Source organism: Belonocnema kinseyi, chromosome 5 (genome assembly GCF_010883055.1).
Source record: "Belonocnema kinseyi isolate 2016_QV_RU_SX_M_011 chromosome 5, B_treatae_v1, whole genome shotgun sequence".
In the NCBI taxonomy this organism is placed as follows: Eukaryota; Metazoa; Arthropoda; class Insecta; order Hymenoptera; family Cynipidae; genus Belonocnema; species Belonocnema kinseyi.
The window spans coordinates 18319051-18336693 of NC_046661.1; positions in this window are offsets into that span (position 1 = coordinate 18319051).

The window sequence follows — 17643 nt, forward strand, 5'->3', positions numbered from 1 at the left end:
ACGTTAATTTTTTTATTCTGGTGTCGGATTTAAAATTTTAAAAAATAGGTAAGATTCTAAAGAAGGTTCGACAGCAAAGTCTTTCTTTTTTAAGGCCATGTGATGAGTATAACAGCTGATTAAGTCAGAGCTAAGATCAATATTTGTTCACCCATATTGAAAAATAAAAGTTTAAATAACGCGGAAATTTTTTTCGGGAAATGTTAATAAATATTAAAGGATCGTTTGTGGCCTTGCAAAGAGTTGGAGGAAGAAAAAAGTTTATTTTTGCAAATAATGATTATCGACGGCTAGATGTAGGGTTTACAGCAGAAGTTTGACTTTTAACTTTCTCTAACGGTAATCGTTCAATCTGTTTTACCCACAGACCCCTAGAAGTTCGAAGTTGTCTACTCGCTGCGCTAGTCCTGTTTCGACACCGCTGATACCAAAGTGATACGCATGTCAGACCAAATATGTTTATTTGCATTTCAAGTTCAAACATTAGTTTTTGCATTATTTGTGCATAATGTTCGTGAGCGATTTTTGTTTTTTGCCCCACTTTGATAAATATAAACCTTAAAACTAGCCCATTGACAACATTGCAAATTGCTTGCAGGGTTTGACGACAGCATGGTCGGTATTTCTCCAAAATAGTAATTAAAAAAAAAACTTTTTTTACTAGTCTAATTATTTAGGACCAGAGATACATTCTTGCATGTCTTCTATTTATCGTGCCAAATTTTTAACACGATATCTCATTCCGTGTGGACGTAAGTTGGGAAAGAATACTTCCACTGGTATTTTCTTCAAAAAAAGTTTTTCTTAAAATTTCCACCGAAACAAAGCCGAGACATGGACTTTATTACCTCCTCTTTCATTTCCCAAACTTTCAGAGCGATACCTTATTTCGTTTAGACGTAAGTTGGGAAAGAAAAATTGAAGACCAGGCTTGGTTACGTGACTCTTTCGTCACATGGCCTTAAATACTCTACATAGATTTTTCACATCGGTACTTTACCAGACTTTTCACCGTTTATGAAAAATAAATGCAAAGTTTACAAAACTATTTTTTCCTTTTGTCTCTTTAAATATGTTTGAGGTATTATTCTTCATGATTCTTTAAGTATAATATCAAAAGGCATATAATTACAGACAATGTGATGTTTCCTAATTTTCTTTGTGCAAAACTTTCAAAAATGATTACTTTTTGGATAGTGATTTCTTATTTTACTGCTAATATACGTGTTGGGTATCTTTGCTTATGAAATAGTCGAGATAATAATATTTATATCATTTTCTTGTGTTCTGATATTGCACATTGAAGCACCAACTAAAGAAATAAAAATTATGCAGAATTAAAGTACAGCGAACCCTAGAGATAAGGGCCCCTGATATAGTCTTTCCGAGAACTGACGCCGCGCCGCAAGTAGAAGTGAAACGAGCTGTACGAGGTGAGCGGCGGTGCTTAGGCGTGAACAAACACAATCGTTTTCTAAGAAAAGGAACTCTATCTGGGTGATTTCCCACCTCCTCCAGCCAGAAAACCGGCTCAGTCTCAAGGCTTCACTATAATAAGAAAACTAATTTCCTGTGTCAATTGCTTTTATCGTTAAAAAATCACGTAAAATGATACCGAAATTTTAATAGAGCATTTAAAATAAATTTTTCTGTGTAAACTGGTTTTTATCTCTCATACTTTTTGAAAAAATTAGAATCTTTAATTTTCGTACAGATTACTGCCAATTAATTAATTTTCCACTTTTTTCAAGTTTATGCAGATTGTAAAATGATATTAAATGCCTCACCAGTATCGAAAAAGAAGTTTTCCACATATTAATCATTAGTGAAAAATACAGCATTCAAAAAAAATTATGCATATTAGAAAAAAATTATGTTGTGCAACCGGCCTAAAGAGTTTTGCAATAACAAAAGGAACCTTCACACTAAACTTCAAGCTTTTGTAAATATAAACATGTGAATAATGATAGAAATTTTACAATAGCTTCTTTCGACTTTCGTATGTTGATACAAGGGGTTATTATATATTCACGAAGGACTCTAGGGATGGGTTCCGCAGTGCTGTGGGGGTCGAAGTTGAGAAATAAGGTGAAAAAGAGAAGGAAAAAGAAAAGTTGGAATGAGATGAATTTGGGGTGAAATTGGCGATAGGAGCGAAGGGAGCGAAAGGGTCTCGGTAGAGAGTGAGAGGGTTGCGCTGCGAAGACCCTGAGAAGGAGAGAAAATGATACCGTTAGGCGATTGCGGGTTGGAGGGTAAAGGCACCCCCACTCTAGTAGGCCATCTACCCCTGAAAAAAGAGTTAATATTGATCCGTTTTTTATTTGAGTCACCCTCAGGTTTTTTACCCTCGCTATTTTTTCTTACCCCGTTGCACGGAATCTCGCGCGCGCGCGATTGTACGAGAGAGAGGTCGCGAATTCATTGAAAACAGAGAGGAGTGAGAGAGGAAAGGAATTAGTGTTTCTATAGCAACTCTCTACCCCGGTCCGTGCGTCCGTTTTTACGAGGCTTTTTTTGTCTTGCTTGGCTGTCTACATCGTTCTTGTATGCAACTGCTTTGATAGTATAGCAAAACGGCTAAGACTGTTGTTTTATTTTAGTTTCAACATTTTGAAAATTCTTGAGCAAGTAGACTGAATGCAGGCGAAGTGTTAGAAAATATGGCTTTAGAAATAGAGTTATAATCCTGTCGACTGTATTTTTGTGTTGGCATGTAACATGCGAATATTATTCAAATCATATCGAGTAAACTGTACAAATTTAAATTATATATATAATTTAAATTTGTACAGTTTACTCGATATGATTTGAATAATATTCGCATGTTACATGCCAGATCGAGAAATTCGATCCGGGCCAGATCGGTATTACGTTTGAAATCCGGCGATTTCTACACGGGACCATCATTTTTTGAGTCTAAAAGCTTAGTTTTAGCAAGTTCGACATATTCAACTTTTTCAAAATGCGTTCATAGGACTCAATCCAAAAAACTTGTTTTTTTGCCATTTTCAAAAACGTCAACCCAACAATTTTTTTTTGCTCCGCATAATCGATTCGACTGATTTGATCATTGTCACTGCACCCTATTACACATCCAGTTACTCCAATTATTTATATTTTTCGACAAACTCGTGTTAAGGGAAACAAACTTTTTCTAAAAGTTCAGAAACATGCACGCGATGCCATAACATAAATTTTGTACTGAATTTTCCGAAATTGAAAAACACTAATTTGCATGTGATTTAATCATACTTTGAACAAATCAAATGTAGATGAAATTAAGCTTGCAGGGCAATTATACCTGGATACATATATATATATATATATTGTAAAATTTAATTGACTAAGTATCGGAATATCGAAATGAAACTAACAAACCATTATTGACATTTTTTCAAGTTTGCTTTCGCTATTTTTGTAAAAAATAAAAGCTTTCAAGATGTAACTATGGTAATGTAATACACACAGAAGCAAGGTCATGAACCAAAAAATGTACATACTGTTCAAGGAAAAGAATTTTATAATGCGATTTTTCAAAATGTCATGAAAAAGTACAATATTAATTTATATTGATAATTTAGTAATTTGAAGGCTTCAATGTGCAAGGGATTTAACTGGACATTATAAGAATAGAATGTGTATATAATTCGGTTTACAAGGCAAATATGAATTAATTAGAATGAAGACAAGCATCGAGGTCTTTAAAGCAAGTCCCACGAAGTCACTATTGATAATCAAACGCAAATTTTGTCGCAAATCACTAAAAACTTTAATGCAAAGATCAATAGAAAGTAAAAAATGTGAATTGGAGAAAAAGTTTAAGGAAGTGAATATTTCAAAAAAATATTTCTAAAACTGGTTATACATCAAATTATAAAACGAGAATATTTACAGGGAAATACATAAAAATACTTAAATGGTCAAATATATTCTTACATGACCTGCAGCCAATAAATACACTTAGCAACGTTCTGCTCAGTAGGTCAACCCACTAAACTTGGGACCGCCTAGGTAAATACCGATATTTTGTTTAAATTACAAAGATTTTGTATAATAAATATAAAACATTATTACTGTGATCAAATGAATGAGGTCTACTTGCTGCCACGAGACGTTGGAAATTGGCACTGTGCTTCGATTTACAATTCGACAAGAAAATCTCAAAGTTGTGTCACTGCTTTTACAATTAAAATATCAGTTCCAAAGTCTGTAGCTGTGAAAAGTGCGCGCAAATACCCAGGTCAAATTATTTCAATTTTTTATTACATTCTTCAGGCCAGTAGACACCATATTTTGGAAAAAGATGTGCTTCTAAAATTATCGGAGTATGAAACATTCAAGTATCGAAGATTTTGAATTTGGCGACAAAATTTCTACTCCATCATTTTAATTTAATCCAGAAATACTTGAAAAACACTATTCTGTGCTCACGGGCATAAAGCAGCGTATTGCGATGAAAAAGTTGACCCTCAATGAAGTTAATATCGCAGTGCACGCAAAATCAAAGTTAAAATATGTATATAAATGGATTTTCTAGAAAAGTTGTGTATCAAAAAAAATTGTATTCTAAAAAAAAGTTGGATTTCATTGAAAGTCTGAAATTGTCTGAAATATTTTTCAAAAATTTAGACTATTTTAAAATATTACAAATAATAGGTGAATAATGGAAAATTATTACTTGTTTCTATTGAATTTCTCGGCCATAAACATAGCATTTAAAAGCATTCCTTAGAATTTAAAAAGAAGAAACAACCTTCATTCACCTTCCATTCATAAAATATTATTTATTCAATTAAAATTTATGGACTGAATTATTTCAATATTTTGTAGAAAATGCGCAAATACACAAAGGTTTTGACCACACTAAAAATGTGTTTTTACATTTATTTAGAATTTAGAAGAAAAGTTTGAAATGTATGCCTTGAGATTTGTTTTTCAACTTTATATATTTTAGAATATGACACTGTACGTGGAAATGCCCATATAAGCTGTACTTAGAACAATTTACTTGTGAAGACATTGGAAATTCAGAAGTCCGCCTCACGAGAACAGCTCATCGACAAAATGATGCAAGGCATTTTCGACATGAATGTGAAGGGTCAGTTGATATTCTTTAAGCTAACTTTTGCTTTCCTCAAATATCCAGGATTAAAATCTGGCACGAAGAGTTTCATTTAAGCGTGTCAAGACGGTGTAATTTTCACTTTAGCATATGGTCGCTATATTTTAAGTTAGGACATTCACAATGATAGATGTAGAGTGTGCCATGCATAGTTGTAGTAAGTGCGGTTCAAAACAACAGAACGCGCAGGGCTCCCGACAATGGTTCGGCCAACAATGCCGACTACTCTAGAGCTGGGGGAACCGATGCGAGTGTGGCCCGTGAACGGGGTTACATGGCACGGCTACATGCTCTGTGGTGCGAGAAACACCCGGAGCTATCGCACTTTTCGCAGCAACGTCTGCGAAACCATGCTGTGCTACTCCGTAAAAGGGACTATGTAAGCGGGACGCCTACTCTACCACAGCTAGAACAAGCCGGCAAGAAACAAAGAGAGGCGACACTAAAACCAACCGCGGGCAGGCATCCAATAGATGAAGAGCAATGCTTTACGACCCGGAGAAACATCAACACCAAGGTTTCTCTCAAGCCTAAAGATCTGGCTGAAATGGATGACGAGCTTCGTGGACATTTTTCCGGTGAATCCGATCTCTGGGCTATCAATTATTGTGTGAATAATGCAGCGAGAGCTTTGACCGATGCGAACCGTAAAAGAAAACCAACGGCTGAACATAAGACCAAAAGACGAACGCATCAACTTGCCATAAATATAGGCTGGGCAAGACAGTACGCGTCCCGCATTCAATGTGTGATTGACTACATCGCATCTGGCAGGAATTTTACCGCCAAGGTTCGAAAGTTCGCGCGCGAACTTCAGACCCGTTATCACACACTTAACAAGTCAAAGCTTCTGACCATCAGGCAGCATATTGTTGAGAGAATACGGATACTATCTGATGCTAAGTGAAGTCTAGAGCGGAGGGAGAGGTGGGTCAGAGAAAATCAACAGTTTCTCTCTGACCCATCTCGACTCTTCCAATACCCTCCAGTTACTGTCGAACACCCACCCGAACCAGAGAAGGTCGAAGTATTTTGGAGAGAAGTCTACGAAGTTCAGCATAGACTGGACGAAGACTCAGAAAATATAAATAGCTTCAGGGAGTTATGTGTTGCCCTCATAACACCTGATAAAGAATGCCCACCCATCACTACCGAGGAGGTAAAAAAAGTATTAAGAGGGATGAAGAACTATTGCGCACCGGGACCAGATTGTATCAAAACCTTCTGATGGAAGAAGTTTTCTTCAACCCATCAGCATTTGGCCCGTATTATCACCTCATATTTGAAGTCGGAAGAGCCGATTCCAGAGTAGTTGGTGGAAGGGCGCACAATACTTCTGCCGAAAATAGGCAACTTAGCTGACCCGAAGAATTACAGTCCAATAACTTGTCTGAGCACGTTTTTAAGATATTCAGAGCTATTCTAAGTGATAGGATTGTTCGGGCAATTGAATCTGTGTGGCAAGAAATGTATGAACAACGAGGCTCAAAGAAAGGCGTAGCCGGATGTCGGTAGAACCTGCTCTTCGATAGATGTATCTGCAAAGATGCAGTATTCTACCAGCGTGACCTATCGATGGCCTGGATTGATTATCGGAAAGCTTTCGATTCGACATCCCATAGACTTATCATCTGACTTTTGGAAATCTTAAAGGTTCATCCGCAAATAGTTGGGTGCATAGAGAGATTGATGCCGCTTTGAAAAACTAGATTTACTATCTCATCTGGCAAAAATCGTGTGACAACTAACAAGGTCACGTTTCAGAGAGGTGTCTTTCAGGGCGACACCATGAGCCCACTCCTCTTTTGCCTTACATTATTGCCACTATCTCTAGCCCTGCGCCATTCCGACGGGTACTTGTCCGGCAAACCTACAGATCGAAAGTACAAGGTCACTCACGTATTTTACATAGACGATCTTAAGATCTATGCTAAAAACAGAGAGCAGCTGCATCTAGCTCTGGGGATTGTCGAACGATATACTAAGGAAATTGGAATGGAATTTGGGTTAGACAAATGCGCCAAGGTTTATTTGAAGCGAGGAAAACTTAATGGCATCTCTGATGATCCTGAGTTTGTTGATAGAAGCGCTATACGACACCTTTGCGCTGGAGAGACTTATACATACCTGGGCCTGCCACAGAGCCGCATTCAGGATGTGAAATCTATAAAGGATACTCTCCAAAGCAGATACAAACATCCCATCCGACACATTTGGTCTTCTGAACTGTCGGCGAGGAACAAAGTATCTGCAACGAACATGCTTGCCGTCCCGGTACTACTCTATTCATTTGGAGTAGTTCCATGGACGAAGAACGAGCTCAAATCTCTTGATATCGGGACAAAAAAGGTTATGCACATGAACAAAAGCATGCATCTTAAGTCTTCCGTTCCGCGACTGTAACTCTCACGCCGTCAAGGAGGTCGCGGGATATTGAGTCTTGAATGTCTTCACAACAGAATTATTCTAGGTACAGCACATAGAGTTGCAAATGGAAGAGACCCTCTTCTTAAAATGGTCAGGAATCACGAAGAAGTGGGCAAAAGAGCATTTCTGTACAAAACAGAGGAGGAGGCTTCTGAAACACTCGGACTTGACTTCAGTGTTAGGGGTGAGCAAAATGCATCAAATCTAATCTATCTCGAGTACTCCCTCCTGAAAGCCCGGATTAAGAAAGCACAAGAGAAAAACTTTCGTGAACAGCTCCTCGATAAGAGGATGCACGGTATCTTCCACATAAATGTGAAGGATCAGTCAATGTCTTGTGAGCTAACGTTTTTTTTCCTTAAATCGCTCGGATTGAAGTCTGGTACAGAGGGTTTCATTTTTGCATGCCAAGACGGTGTCATTTCCACCTTAACATATCGTCGCCACATATTGAGCCAAGACATTCCCGATGATAGCTGCAGGGCGTGCCATGCATATCCCGAGCATTTAGCTCACATACTATCTAGTTTTCCAACTCACGCGGGAACGACGGCATTAACCTTAATATCGCTCCTCTAAATGCTCCTAGGGAAATTGAGTCAATTGTCGAGAATGGGAAGTGCCGCATATACTGGAACTTTATATTCTCGACAATTGTTTCCGATGCTCACTCGAGGCCTGACATGGTTCGTCCTGACTTCGAGAAGCGAACCATGTTCGTTATCGAATTTTCGGCAACAGCTGACAAAAACATCATAACCAAGGAGAATGAAAAGAAAGAGAGGTATCGAGACCTTATAAGAGAGTTGCAACGATTGTACCTGGAATATTCTGTTAAACTGATCGTCCTTATCATCGGCGCTCTTGGAGGTGCCAAGCTTTCACTTGCTAATGGCCTAAAAAGTATCCCTGCGTGTCAACAATATGCTAGAACACTTGCGGGAAAAATGCAGAAGGCGGTTGTTGCTTGAGGGCTTGATTATATGAAAATCGCGGAAACGCTTCAGCTGTGAGCACATCTCAAGACCATGAGATAGGTGGTTACGGTTTGCAATTAACTCAATATGAGGATCCGACAAAAGTCTCGCGCACCCTCAGGACATAGAGTGACCCAAGGGGACCGCCTTCTGCATTTTACACGCAACTGTCTTAGCATTTCGTTGGCACGCAGGAATGCTTCTCAGACTATTAACTAGTAAAAGCTTGGTACCTCCAAGAGCATCTGTGATCAGGACTTGATAATTCGATAATGATGCTCGATAACATTCTTGTCGGCTAGTGCTGAGAATTTGATAACGAACATGGTTCTTTTCTCGAAGTCAAGGTGAACTATGTTGGATCTCGAGTGCGCAATTGAAAAAATTGTCCAAGTTATGTAGTTCGAGTATTTTAAACACTTTCAATTTTCGAAAATTGACTCTATTTTCCTAGAAGCGTTTGCGGAGCGGTATCAGGGCGGATGTCGCAAGAGTGAAAAAGATTACAATAAAGATCACTTAGTGCCGCATTATGTCTTTGATGTACGTCGTCCCCGCATGAGTTCGATGTCTAGATAGGGTGTGTGACGTGCTCTAGGCATGCATGGCACACTCTACATCTATCAGTGTGAATGTCCTAACTTAAAATATAGCGACCATATGCTAAAGTGAAAATTACACCGTCTTGACACGCTTAAATGAAACTCTTCGTGCCAGATTTTAATCCTGGCTATTTGAGGAAAGCAAAAGTTAGCTTAAAGAATATCAACTGACCCTTCACATTTTACTCGAAAATGCCTTTCATCATTTTGTCGATAAGCTGTTCTCGTGAGGCGGACTTCTGAATCTCCAATGTCTTCACAAGTAAATTGTTCTGAGTACAGCTTATATGGCCATTTCCACATACAGTGTCATTTTCTAAAATATATAAAGTTGAAAAACAAATCTCAAGGCATACATTTCAAACTTTTCTTCTAAATTCTAAGTAAATGTAAAAACACATTTTTAGTGTGGTCAAAACCTTTGTGTATTTGCGCATTTGCTACAAAATATTTAAATTATTCAGTCGATAAATTTCATTTAATAAATAATATTTTATGAATGAAAGGTGAATGATGGTTGTTTCTTCTTTTTAAATGCTAAGGAATGCTTTTAAATGCTATTTTTGTAGCCGAGTAATTCAATAGAAACAAGTAATATTTTTCCATTATTCACCTATTATTTGTAATATTTTAAAATAGTCTAAATTTTAAAAAAATATTTCTGACAATTTCAGACTTTCAATGAAATCGAACATTTTTTTAGAATATAATTTTTTTTTTATACACAACTTTTCTAGAAAATCCATTTATATACATATTTTAACTTTGATTTTGCGTGCACTGCGATATTAACTTCATCAAGGGTCAACTTTTTCATCGCAATACGCTGCTTTATGCCCGTGAGCACAGAATAGTGTTTTTCAAGTATTTTTGGATTAAATTAAAATGATGGAGTAGAAATTTTGTCGCCAAATTCAAAATGTTCGATACTTGAATGTTTCATATTCCGATAATTTCAGAAGCACATCTTTTTCCAAAATATGGTGTCTACTGGCCTGAAGAATGTAATTAAATTGTAAATCGAAGCACAGTGCCAATTTCCAACGTTTCGTGGCAGCAAGTAGACCTCATTCATTTGATCACAGTAATAATGTTTTATATTTATTACACAAAATGTTTGTAATTTAAACAAAATATCGGTATTTACCTAAGTGGTCCCAAGTTTAGTGGGTTGACCTACTGAGCAGAACGTTGCTAAGTGTATTTATTGGCTGCAGGTCATGCGTGATTCAAAATTAATATTGAGCGTTTTAGGTTGTGATGTTAACTAGCAAGGTGACCGATACTGAGCGTGTCAAACAATAACACTAGACATACAGGATAAATTTTAATTTTTAAACATATTTTTGTAAAAAATAATTTCTTACTATAAGTGTTTCTTCATATTTTTTTAGTTTTCAAAATCTATGCATTAAAAAAATGAAATCGATAATTTTTCATTCTTATTATGAAAGCTTTTTGTAATTCAAATAAATAATCGGTTATGTTTTATGAAGTTTCTATTCAAGTTTAAAATACTTGGACTAGGCTCATCGTATGTTAATTAAAAATGCTAGCAGATTATTATTTTCAAAGCATGATTTTTATCAGTGTTGACAATAAAAATTACATTTCCATATATTTGCATGATTATATACGTAATTCTCTTTTATTTCGTACTTCGCTACTTCTGAAAAATAGCCGTAGAACCTTCATAAGACAGTGCCTCAAATTGACAATATAGAGAATAGCTTTACTAGTAATAATATTTATAGTGAATAAAAGAATGGGTTTATCTTTGTAGTATGTAAGAATATATGTTACCATTTAACTATTTTTATGTATTTCCCTGTAAATATTCTCGTTTTATAATTTGATGTATAATCAGTTTTAGAAATATTTTTTTGAAATATTCACTTCCTTGAACTTTTTCTCCAATTAACATTTTTTACTTGCTATTGATCTTTACATTAAAGTTTTTAGTGATTTACGACAAAATTTGCGTTTGATTATCAATAGTAACTTCGTGTGACTTCCTTTAAAAACCTCGACGTTTGTCTTCATTCTAATTAGTTCATAATTGCCTTGTAAACCGAATTAAATACACATTCTATTCTTATAATGTTCAGTTAAATCCCTTGCACATTGAAGCATTCAAATTACTAAATTATCAATATAAATTAATATTGTACTTTTTCATGACATTTTGAAAAATCGCATTATAAAATTCTTTTCCTTGAACAGTATGTACATTTTTTGGTGCATGACCTTGCTTCAATGTGTATTACATTACCATAGTTACATCTTGAAAACTTTTATTTTTTACAGGAATAGCGAAAGCAAATTTGAAAAAATGTCAATAATGGTTTGTTGGTTTCATTTCGATATTCTGATACTTAGTCAATTAAATTTTACAAAATATATGTATCCAGTTATAATTGCCCTGCAAGCTTAATTTCATCTACATTTTATTTGTTCAAAGTATAATTAAATCGCCTGCAAATTAGTGCTTTGAAATTTCGGAAAATCCAATACAAAATTTATGTTATGGCTTCGCGTGCATGTTTCTGAACTGTTAGAAAAAGTTTGTTTCACTTAAAACGAGTTTGCAGAAAAATATAAATAGTTTGAGTCACTGGATGTGTAATAGGGTGGAGTGACTAATGATCAAATCAGTCGAATCGATTATGCTGAACAAAAAAAAATTGGTGGATTGACGTTTCTGAACATGACAAAAAAACATGTTTTTTGGATTGAGTCCTATGAACGCATTTTGAAAAAGTTGAATATGTCGAACTTGCTAAAACTAAGCATTTAGACTCAAAAAATCATGGTCCCGTGCAGAAATCGCCCGATTTCAAACGTAATACTGATCTGGCCCCGATCGGATTTCTCGATCTGGCCCTGATCGGTAAACTCTGTGGCCTATACCAGTCAGTAGATCTCGAAACCTGTGTGAGGAAGATAAGAGTAAGTAATTACACTCTGCAGCAAATTGAAACCTAACCTCAAATAAATTAATAATTAATTGAATTGTTTTAGGTAAAATTAGTATATTTACCATTAGATGAGTCCAATATTATATGATGAAATTGATCAAGTTCTTTTATTTTCAATTATTATTAAAGAAATCAAGGTTTTATGATTTAATGTGGAGTTCGAATTATCAAATCTGTTGACAAAAAATGAATTGTATTATGCGCAAAATTGTAATGTTTCTTAATTATAGGAGTAAAATATGTGATACAATCGATTATGTTATTGAAACTTTGATTCTTTATTCATCGCATTCGGCATCTAATTGCTTTCGCGCGAAGTTTAAAATGATAAAAAAAGTTTTTTTTTCTTTTTTATTATAAACAATAAAATTTCAACTTATAGAAACGTCCATTAAGTCTAAATTAATTAATAATAATAAAAAATAATTGAATGCATATTCTGTAAATAATATTTAAAATAACCAAAAATATTTAATTCAAAAATTTTTATTTTTGTTTAAAAGTTGTTTGGTCTATATTCCTTCTTAACCTATTAAAAAAAACGATCTAATAAATGATAGCGCAATTTTTTGGCGAGAAAATTATCTAAAACCAACTTCTCGAATTTTTCAAGAAGTAATGCAATTGACAGAAAATTGAATTTATTTACAGGAAAATGTTAATAAGTCGTAAATCATAGGTTATTTCGCGATGATTTTCTTTGCAAGCATTCGAAAATATCAAGTTGTAGGGAATCTTTTTGCGAAAAAACTACTTTAATTTTAACTTAAAATTACTTAATTGGCAATTCAAAATATTAAGGTGGCCTTCGAAAGGAGAGGAGCATTCGATACTTTCGTTTTTACTTATATTAAATCTCCATTTGTGAAATTCATGAATGGATTACGAGTATAATGAGACTCATCGTGTATCGATCGGGCACCTATGGGGCACCGATCGGGTTTCCCAATCGGGTGTCCCTACCTGGCCCCGATCTGGGCGTCTGTTTCATCCGCGGCCTGGCCCCGACCAGGATTCCCGATTGGGACCCGACCTGGACTGTTCTAGCCCCAATCGGGGCCAGACCGAGATTTCTGCACGGGGTGTTATTACGGCAGAACGATATTTTTGTAGGAATTCGCTGATGGACTCATTTTATGTACAAAATCTCCCCCCCCCCCTCCTATATATTGGTGTGGGGTTTGATGCGTAGGGGGATACTTGTTGATGGTATCCTTTTTTTTAGCAAACCGGTAATATAGTGCTAAAGTAAGAATTCTTTAGACTTATATTAAAGATTTTATATCACAAATTACATTTGCTTTTCATTACAAATTATATTTGCTTTATTTAAAAAATTATATACAATATGTATTATTGATTTTATATTTCAATTTATATTTGGTTTATATTAAAATAATACAAATAATATAAATATAATATAAAATCTGAAATATATATTGTATATAATTTTTCATATGAACCAAATATAATCTGCAATCAAAAATGAATTAGCCCCTTCCCCCCTCGATTAGTCTAAAGAATTCTGACCTGAGCACTTTATTAACTGTTCACTAAAAAAACGGGATACCATCAACAAGTATCCCCCTACGCATTAACCCCCACCCCAATATTGATGGGGTTTCAGGTTCGACATATTCTACTTTTTTTTTTTAAATGTGTGCATAGGACTCAATCCAAAAAGCATGTTTTTTGGTCATTTCCAAACAATTCTAAATTGAGCGAAAAGTTTTTTTCCAATTTATAATTATTTATTATTATTCAGTAGCAAAAAATGTACATAGAAAAAATTCGCCATAATTTTCGAAGCAATAGGGAAATTTTTTGGAATTTTCAAAATTTTGGATGTTGAATTCACAAAATGGAACAGAAGATATTAACCGATTTGACTAATTTGATTATTTTCACTGCGCCCTAATGTGTAATCGAGTTTATTAAAATTATAAATAGAAATTGTTTTACAACGCAGGTTAAATCAATTACTCGTAACCGGCATTCGGTTCATCGTGAGAAATGAACAAGGGCTCACCTCTCGCGTTTGTTTCTGCTCAAGCATCAACAACACTGAGAAAAAAGTACTCTTGAATCAAAAGTGTCAATAGTCCAATAAATTTGGCTTTGAGTGAAATAATTCGAGTTTTTAATGAAAAATACAGTACTATAGATTAAAATATTGACGATTATATAAAGCTCAAGCATATAAAGTTGAAAAAAATTAATGCACATTTATTTCAAGAAAATGTTGTATTCAAAGTGTTAAACATACTTTTGAATTAACAAAGTATCTTTTTAACTTCTAGAGGAAATTGTTTGCGCGAAACAAAGATACTTTGGATTTGTTAGTATCTACCACAGTTGCAATGAATAGCACTTTCGAATACGGTCAAAAGCATACACTATCATGTCTACAGAATCTGTGATAGAAGCGAATAAAAATAAATTTTGAGTCATCTGTATATTCTATTATTAGACCAAGATATGTATTCCCTTCTAAGTTAAAAGATTTCAGTGTGAAGAACAATCTTGTTGAATGAAACAAAAATGCAAATTTTTAAAAAATTGTGTAACTGTCCGTAAGGCATAGTAAAATTGAACCAAAAGTATTAAACCTCTCCAATCTATGAAATATTTTTTATGGATCAGAGCGTATACAAATGCGTTAAATTAATATATTTTCGAATCTTCAAAAAAAATTTTAACACTATATAATTGACCTGGAAATATATACAAAAAACAATGCAACACATTTTTATCCGATGTAATTGGCGTATTAGAATTTCCTTTAAATTACCGAAATATAAAAATCATTAATTGAAAAATTCCTGAATAATAAATTTCACTACAGTTTATAAGCCTACTTGAAATTTTCAGAAGAACAAAATTACTGACAGAATATTACAGACCTATCAAATGGCCGAACCAGAAAATTCCAGAATATAAATAATAAATAAAATTGTTTTGTTTAATATTATTTTTTAATGGAATAAACAAATACTTTTATCAGAGAAATTTCTTCAATGTTAAAAACTGTATAAAATTATTTAAGAAATTTTCAAATAACAATAATTAAAAAAAATGTATTTCTGAATAAGCAATTTTATTTAAAAATGTGCACAACCTTTGAACTAATTTCTTTATTCAATTTGTATACAATTATTGTTATTTAAAACTCAAGAAATAATTTATATATAGTTTAAATATTGATACAAAATTTCTTTTAAAAAGATATTTTATCATTGTGTTTTTAATAAATAAATAATATTTTTTAATTTCTATATTTCAGGGATTTTATAATTCGGACATTTTTATAGAGAATTTTATTATCCGGGAATTTTACAGTGTCGGGAATTTTTTTTTCGGGATTTTTCAGTCGTCTCATTTGGCAGTATACATTAAAATATTAAAAATATATACAAACACTGAACATCTGAAGAAAATGTGCCAAAATTCTTACAAGCATTGCAAACTTATTGAATTTTGAAACAATGTATCTTTAAAGTTCTAGTGTTTATAAACAATTGGAGTGATACAGAAAACTAAAAAGTCTCAATTTTTCATCAATAAAATAGAATAATTATGGTATTCTTATTTATTGTTATTGAAATAAATATTAACAAAAATTAATAGAGAGAAATAAAAAATACTAATAATTATGTAAGAATTAATTGAAAAAATAATATTATTCATTTTATATAAGTAATTATTGAATAACGAATCAGAGTAAATATTTAAGTCAAAACTTAAAATAGAAACGATTAAAATAAATGGGGTATATTATATTATTTAGCTTGAAACGATGCAAAATATAAATTTTGCAATGTTTTTGTTTAATTAGCTAACATTGTCTATTTTCTATCAGTAATTACTTTTTGCAATTATTAGTTTAGTTACAATTTTTAATGTAGATTATTGTTATAGACAAATCAAATGACATTTATTAATTTACTATTTAACTCTCATTCCCACAAAGGATTGTTTATATCTACAAGTTTTGACTATAATTTAATTCTTTTTGAAATGTACATTAAAGTCTTTATACCTTCTTATACTTCTATTTAAAAAAGGGAAAAGTGTTAAGAACTTACCGAGATGCAAGCTCTTAAAATTTTCATTTAAGCACCTCAAAGATTTAAAAAATAAATTTTTTTAAACATTGATTCAATTTTTAATTATCTAAGTACGTTTAAAAATTTACTCATTGTTCCTAATATAGTGTTGGGTGACAATCATCGTGAAAACATTTGAAGCAAAACGTTTTTGGACAACAAGGGCAATAAATTATGTTAGATAGGCTCTTTACAACTGGGCAAGTGACGCAGGCTGAAAAGAGCAGCGCGTGACTCGATTGACATTTGGCAGCCTCGGCGACCGTGATTTTCATACGCTCATAATTTTTAAACAAGGGCCCACTTCCAAAGAAGCCAGGACACGTGTCTAATTAATAAAAAGAGAGTTTGAGTGCCAATCGTGTAGAAAACGTTTTATACACGATTGGAAGCCGGAATATCTCTTTTTTCAAAACGAATCATCGCGAATACATTAAATCTACTACATGTCTAATTATTTCTGACGTACTATCGACAGATCATAGTTTAATCAAAAAGTCAATGTCACAGAGGAGGCTTTTCTATTGTAAGTTCAAAAGAGTTGAATGATTGTCATCAGTATTAATGATATCGTCCTCAGCGAGGCGTCGTAGCTTTAGGGTTAAGGTGTGGGATTTTAAGTGAGCGGTGCGTGCTTTCGATTCTCGGCGACTGTGGATATTTTTTTATAAAGTGCGTTTCTCATTGTTTATACGTAAATACGTCTTCTCTAACCAAAGTCAACGATTAGTTAAGTTTAGAATAATGTATGGAGTATATAGTTAAGAATTAATGTTAATAAAACTACGAGAAAACGGAGGAGTATGTGTCAGAGGTTAAAGAAATGTGAGAATTTCTTAGATTTAACTTCTGGAAAACAAACGTATTTTGGATTTGAATCAATATTTTCCATCTTTGAATCTGAAATTTCTGCTAATAGATTATGGCAGTGTACTATCCTATATAAAATATTGCAATAGCTGCATCGTTTGCGCCATGTTGGATTAGTTATGGTACAAGCGAGATCTTGCTTATCTGTTGATGGTTTTTCCTGTAGTTGACAACAGTAGAAGTATGCAGATCAGTGAATAAATTAATGCACTGTACACTTCATTGATGTGAAAGACAATATAAGTTCTTGCTTATCTGATGATGTGTTTTTCTGCAGTCGATAGTAGTAGAAGTATGAAGATCAATGAATAAATTAATGAACTATAAAGTTAATTGAGCTGACAGACAGTATAGAGATTATTAGAATTCCTCGCTGAATGCTTCACAGTTTGATGTCGTTGGTGTGATGTTATGATACGCCGAGTATTTTACTTCTGTTGAAGGTAAAGTACGAGAGTGGATTGATAAGTTTCCGGCCTGACCAAGAAAAACAACGTTTTTAAGAATTTTTATTTTTTATTTCTCAACATAATCTCCTCCAAGGCTGATACATTTCTC